The sequence below is a fragment of the Mesoplodon mirus genome (assembly GCF_964341445.2).
Source record: "Mesoplodon mirus genome assembly, chromosome: X".
Lineage (NCBI taxonomy): Eukaryota > Metazoa > Chordata > Mammalia > Artiodactyla > Ziphiidae > Mesoplodon > Mesoplodon mirus.
In genome coordinates, this window is record NC_138981.1 from 65704916 (window position 1) to 65712840 (window position 7925).

Consider the following 7925-nt stretch of genomic DNA (forward strand, 5'->3'; position numbering starts at 1 on the left):
AAATTGGATATTTTATCTTAAACCTTTCTTTAGTAAATGTGATGTTGTTAATGATACAATAAATGCATGAATCTTTTCCAGAATGCAAAAACAAATCTCTTTCATACGAAGACCATTATTTGTGAGTGAGAGCAAAAAAATCTCCAGTCTTTCTAAAGGATAAATGCACAGGCAGGGGGTATGAATGTTGAAACAACATGTGTATCAATTTTAGGACACAAACTTCTTATTGAATAAAGGGCATGGGAATTTGTTCATTCATTGAAAATATATTGGATGTCTATTGTATTCTGGGTTACCACTTTCTTGGGTACTTTCACATATAGCATCTCATCTAGCTCTTCTAATAAAGTTGTGGAAGATTATACAAATGAATAAATGGAACCTCAGAAAGATGAAACAACTTCCCTGGAGATAATCAGTGGTGAGTCAAAATTTGTCCTGAATACACCACATATGCTTAAGTTATTGCCTCTATTTGTGTTATTATTCACTTGGTTAATGCTAAACTTGGTCTGAATGGTGAAAACACAGACTAAATTTAAGCCACCCAAGACCAAGATCATTTCTATACAATTTTTTGAAGATTATTTGAAAAGTCTGTGGCTTGTGGGGATGGTGTGCCAGGCTTCAGGTTGCAAGGTATCAAATAATAAATAGGTTGTTGTAATACTGTCCCAAACTACAGAGTCCTGATGATCAGGGGTATAGGACACACAAGTAGTTTATTATTAACACAAAATATACTTTAAGTCTTAATGTTATTAATATAAACCCATAAATGGAAGAAAGAAAAAAAATCTATAAGGCTGGAAGATAAGCATTCTGTAAAATTTACATTTTTTTTTGAATTCACCCAACCTTTCTTCTTAAACATTACTATGCATAGATCTGAACAGATTTGTGTTTATTAAGAAATTTCTCTGTGAGCAGAGCTTACAGAATTGTATTGGAAGCATAATATTATCACATCATGAATAAATGGCAGAAAAGTTTATGTCCTCTTTCTGGCAATCTTATCTTCATTTTTTTAAAAAGGTTATGGCTGTTTCAGAATTATTATGGAGGTTTTAAATACAAGCAATCCTCAGATTCTCAGGTTGGCATTTATGAAGCTCAATCCATCACTCTCATTATTTTTTTTATTCCTGCAGTTTAAGTAGCATAGACACTTGGTGTGCAGGGAGGAGAAGGGAAGTGGTCGTCCTCAGATATCCATTTGAATACAATGTCTAAGGAAGAGGAAGTAGGGACAACTGAAAAAGGAGGAATTAAAAGGAAAAAATACCATAAGTTTTCTAGGGAAGAAGAGAGTTCTGTAATGATAAAGTAATGAAACTGTTTTTATTCGTGTGTTTTATTAACCAGAATCTAAAGGCATAGCCTAAAGAGGGTTTCCAGATATGCACAGGCAACCCTACTCTAAGGAGATTATTTTGAAAGAAAACCCACTTGGAACTACACATCCTGTTATCTTTGTGAACAAAAGGAACCTCAGTTCTAAATAGTCACACTACATATTCCCTCCTTTCACGTTGTTGACAAGAGGCTGTGCTTCAAGCACCAGATTTGTGGGTTAGTGAACAAATTAAATTTCATCTGTCCACCATTAAAGAGAAATCTTTGGGCCTTTTCTGACATGTGAATCTCTATTGTAATGAGAGAGAAAAAGATAACTTCAAAACAAGCAATGATTCGTTCTTGAATTTTAAAAGCTGGTTTGCCTTATATAATGTTAGGGGGAAAGGTGACAGTGCTTGATCTAATGAAATAACAGCTCAAGAAATAGGTAAGGCTACGTTAAGGTGTTACAATGACCAATTTGAACAAGGACATTCTGTGAGACAAAGGATAGCAGAACATATATCCTTGCATCAGCTTTTCAAGAAGTCACCCAAAAAAGCTGTGCATTTCCCAAAAATCTCTGTAAGACGCCTGTCACAATCCAATTATTAACCATTCAGAATCTCATAACCTTAATGAAATACTCTTTAGTTTTGTGATAATTTTAGTTTAAACAAAGGAAAGGATTTTGAGGAATATAGTAAAGTTGTACAATAATCTATATGAACTTAAATACAGTTTATGCATGATTGGTTATGCTGTTTACTTTAAGAAAGCTTCAATTACTAGCACAGACTATAGATATCACATTTATCATAGATTAAATTGACAGATAATCTTCATGGAACATGAGGTCATTTTTATAAAAAAATATATTAAGCATCATTCTCTTATTTGAAAATTGAACTCACTTATTATAAAATTGCTTCTATAAGAAACTCAGTTTCTCCTCATATGCTTTTACATGTTTTCCAGGAATGTAACCCACCATAAAAGTAAGGTACTGCTTAAATAGAAATTTTAAACCACATTCCTCTTTTAACTAGTAAGTAGTTTGGGTATCATATTAACTCTTTAGAGGTAATACTGTACCTTTAAATACATTAGAAACACAATATGTAATTACAAGTAAAAGTATGCTATTATTCTTTAAGGCTTTGAAAGAGTTAATTAATCTCCCAAAGTTCCAAATTTACCACCAATGAATAATTAAGTTATTTTCACTTCCTGACATTTTAATAATTAAACACAATGTTGTATTTGGAACAGGAAATAGGTTTCCTTTTTTTTTTTTTTTTTTTTTTTTTTTTTGCGGTACACGGGCCTCTCACTGTTGTGGCCTCTCCCGTTGCGGAGCACAGGCTCCGGACGTGAAGGATCAGCAGCCATAGCTCACGGGCCCAGCTGCACTGCGGCAAGTGGGATCTTCCCGAACCGGGGCATGAACCCCTGTCCCCTGCATCAGCAGGTGAACTCTCAACCACTGCGCCACCAGGGAAGCCCAAGTTTCCTTTTTTAATGTAGGTATTACTTTCTCCAAGTAAACTGTTCAGAATTTGTGAAGTAGGGAGGGAACAATTGGTTTACAGAAGCTGAATTTCAAACTGGATATTAAGAGCAAAGATGGAGAGTAGCAAAATATCAGGAGCTGTTATCATAGACTAGCAGATTTCCTGATCTTCTGGAGTTGGGGGGGCAGATTTCCTTGACCTGAGAAATTGCATTTGAACTTGGTCTTACATGATAGAAAAGTTTGAAAATTGTTTTTAAATACCAAAGAAGAGTAAGCATTCTTATTGGAAATCCTCCTAAGCCAAGGAAGGAAAGAGAAAAAATCTGGAAGGTGACTAATACTGAATACTATAGTTTGGCTAGAATTATATGAGGGAGCAATAAGTAATGAGGCTATAATGAGTATATGTAGAGGCCTAGTTCTGGTTCAAGTCCCTGAACTCACCTCATCCTAGGAACACACCAAATCTACAAATATATACTGAAGAGTTTCCTTTGAAAAAAGCCAAAAAACCCAGTGGAGGAACCACTTCACATTGAAAAGTGAGACAGAAACCACATTGAAGAAGGTAGGAAAGGCTAAGACACAACCTCCTCATAAACCCCACCCCAACTACGGTGATCCACAATCAGGAGGGAATTCAAAACACAGATCTTCAACTTGAGGAGCAAACAGTCTGTATCTGATGTTGGGCACCCCAACTTTTAATACCCACATCTGAGACATGAGCCCCTGCCAAACATCAAGCTTTCAAGACCAACAGCACTCAAGCCCACACATCAGTGGGGATATGGTGAGCTTAAAAATGACTCTTAAAGGCCTCACATAGATCTCACCTGATCCAGGGCCCAGCACAGAAGCAGCCCTTTGAAAAGTGCTTAGACTTTCTGTGAAAGGGATTCAGTTGAAAATTTTAAAGCATCAGTCTGAGGGTCTTGCTGGGATACTCTCTGGGGATGGAGGCTGGTAGATATCATGTTCCATGCTCTTCCTCTGCCTTGTTAAAACAGGAGCCATGTGATTTTTTCTTTTTCTTTTTTCATTAAAAAAAAATTCTTCTTTTTTTCTTTTTCTTTAAACTTTGCTTTTCTTTATATATTTTTTTCTTTTTGGCTTTCATTTTTCTTTCTTCTGTTTTCTTCTCTTTTTTTTCTTTATCTTTGGCAGATATTTTCTTTATCTTTATTTATTTTTGGCAGATAGCATCGTTTCTTTTTTTTAACATATATTTTTATTTTTTAACATTTTCATTGGAGTATAATTGCTTTACAATTGTGTGTCAGTTTCTGCTTTATAACGAAGTTAATCAGTTATACATATACATATATCCCCATATCTCTTCCCACTTGCATCTCCCTCCCTGCCACCCTCCTTACCCTACCCTTCTAGCTGGTCACAAAGCACCGAACTGATCTCCCCGTGCTATGTGGCTGCTTCCCACAAGCTATCTATTTTACATTTGGTAGTGTATATATATCCATGCCACTCTCTCACATTGTCCCAGCTTACACTTCCCCCTTCACATATCCTCAAGTCCATTATCTAGTAGGTCTGCGTCTTTATTCCCAACTTGCCCCTAGATTCCTCATAACCTTTTTTTTTCCTTTTTGTTTAGATTCCATATATATGTGTTAGCATACGGTATTTGTTTTTCTCTTTCTGACTTACTTCACTCTGTACGACAGACTTGAGGTCCATACATCTCACTACAAATAACTCATTTTCGTTTCCTTTTATGGCTGAGTAATATTCCACTATATATGTGCCAAATCTTCTTTACCCATTCATCTGTTGATGGACACTTAAGTTACTTCCATGTCCTGGCTGTTGTAAATAGAGCTGCAATGAACATTTTGACACATGACTCTTTTTGAATTATGGTTTTCTCAGGGTATAACACCCATTTATGACAAAATCCCTCCAGAAAGTAGGCATAGAGGGAACTTACCTCAATGTAACAAAGGACATATATGACACACCCACAGCTAACATCGTCCTCAATGGTGAAAAATTGAAATCATTTCCACTAAGATCAGGAATAAGACAAGGTTACCAATTCCCACCACTATTATTCAACATAGTTTTGGAGGTTTTAGTCACAGCAATAAGAGAAGAAAAAGAAATAAAAGGATTCCAAATTGGAAAAGAAGAAGTAAAGCTGTCACTGTTTGCAGATGACATGATACTATACCTGGAGAATCCTAAAGATACTACCAGAAAACTATTAGAGCTAATCAATGAATTTGGTAAAGTAGCAGGATACAAAATTAATGCACAGAAATCTCTTGCATTCATATACATTAATGATGAAAAATCTGAAAGAGAAATTACAAAAACACTCTCATTTACCATTGCAACAAAAGGAATAAAATAATTAGGAATAAACCTACCTAAGGAGACAAAATACCTGTAGGCAGAAAATTATAAGACACTGATGAAAGAAATTAAAGATGATACAAATAGATGGAGAGATATACTGTGTTCTTGGAATGGAAGAATCAACATTGTGAAAATGATTATATTACCCAAAGGAACCTACAGATTCAGTGCAATCCATACCAAACAACCAGTGACATTTTTCACAGAACTAGAACAAAATTTTTCACAGTCCATATGGAAACACAAAAGACCCCAAAGAGCCAAAGCAATCTTGAGAAAAATAATGGAGCTGGAGGAATCAGGCTCTCTGACTTCAGACTATACTACAAAGCTACAGTAATCAAGACAGTGTGGTACTGGCACTAAAACAGAAATATAGATCAATGGAACAGGATAGAAAGCCCAGAGATAAACCCACGTGCATATGGTCAACTTATCTTTGATAAAGGAGGCAAGAATATACAGTGGAGAAAAGACAATCTCTTCAATAAGTGGTGCTGGGAAAACTGGACAGCAACATGTAAAATAATGATATTAGAATACTCCCTAGCACCATACACAAAAATAAGCTCAAAATGGATTAAAGACCTAAATGTAAGGCCAGACACTGTCAAACTCTTAGAGGAAAACATAGGCAGAACACTCTATGACATAAATCACAGCAAGATCCTTTTTGACCCACCTCCTAGAGGAATGGAAATGAAAACAAAAATAAACAAATGGGACCTAATGAATCTTAAAACTTTTGCACGGCAAAGGAAACCATAAACATGATGAAAAGACAGCCCTCAGATTGGGAGAAAATATTTGCAAATGAAGCAACTGACAAAGGATTAATCTCCAAAATTTACAAGCAGCTCATGCAGCTGAATATGAAACAAACAAAAAAAAACAACCTGATGCAAAAATGGGCAGAAGGCCTAAATAGACATTTCTCCAAAGAAGATATACAGATTGCCAACAAACACATGAAAGAATGCTCAACATCATTAATCATTAGAGAATTTCAAATCAAAAGTACAATGAGATATCATCTCACACCGGTCAGAATGGCTATCATCAAAAAATTTACAAATAATAAATACTGGAGAGGATGTGGAGAAAAGGGAACCCTCTTGCACTGTTGGTGGGAATGTAAATTGATACAGCCCCTGTGGAGCACAGTATGGAGGTTCCTTAGAGAACTAAAAACAGAACTACCATACGACCCTGAAATCCCACTACTCAGCAGGTGCCATCTTTGCATTTCTCCTGTGACCCTCTGTAGCCAGTGGGCACTATCTTCACACTCACCCTTTGGCATGTTCCAGAGTGCTAGTATCTTCCAGAGCGGTGCTTCTACACAGTTCTGGTGATGTAATTTTTTTTTATCTAACTGAATTTTGTATTTGCCGCAAAGGGGGAGTCCTTTAATCACCTAACTGGAGATCTGGGGTCTTGTCATCCCATATGCCATGGGACTGTGTCAACGAAAGTAAGATTTCTTGGTAGACTACCACTCCCAGGTCAGTTCACAGATTGCAGACCCCCAGTCTTTCTGAGAAAGAGGCCTATATGCTTGTCCAGGAATTTTGGCCTGAGGGGTAGGCTTCTCTTTTGGCACATACATAGGGGCCTATAGAGGTATTCTCAGGCAATAGAGCTTAGTGGATTCAATATTTACACTTTCCCTCTGGCTCACTCCAGCTCATAAATATCTTCCAGAAAAGAGCTTATACCTTCTCTGGTTTTACAGCTGATTTTTATAGCTGCTGCCAGAAGACACATCTATATCACCACTCTCAGGTGGTCAGTGGGGCTTACACTCACAGGTCCCACAAGACTGTAACCAATGGAGGAAGTGTTCTTCAATAGATACCACTCTCCAGGGCACAGCAAAAGGCAACAGATCAAAGAGCTCAGTTTTTCTGTGAAAGAGGCTTTATTAGTTTATCATAATAGCTGCAGGCTGAGTGACAGGATTCTAATTACACACACATTTAAGGGCTGACTGTAAACTTTTCCTGGGACTTCAGAGGGTAGGCACTTTGTGCTCTCCCCATGCCATGGTCCAGAGTGCCAACATTTCTCATAGCAGAGCACTTATATGTGCCTTGTGTCCCAGGTTTTATGTCTGGCCCCTTATTTTTGCAACTGCTGCCCAGGGATACTCCCTTGATTGCCTAGCTCTGGTGGTCAAGAGGGCTTGTATTCCTGGGACATAAGTGACTGTGACAATCAGAAAAAGAGTGCTTGGCAGAATACCACCCCCAGAGAACTTCACAGATAACAGACTGAAACACACCCTCAGGCTTTCTATGAAAAAAGCCCACTTGCTTGTCTTGGAGATTCTGTTTTAGGGGCAGGATTCAGGTTTTGTACACATCTAAGAGTTATTGAGATGCTCTCAGAAAATGTAGGCAAGGTGCCATGTTTGTGCCCTCCTGCTACCCCACTACAGCTCACTGGTGTCTTCTAGAAAGGAGCTTATAAGAACGTCAATTCTTGTGACTGCCTCCCAAAGGACACCTCCAGATCACTTGGTTCTGGTGGCCAATAGGGCTTATGTTTGCAGTTCCACAAGACTATGTATATTTAAACTCTAAAAGCTGCTGCCTGAGGGTCTGGCTTCGAATCAGTATGTATTTGGTACTGACAGATCCTCCACTTAGGGACACTGACTGTCCCAAATGTCATGGCACACCATCAA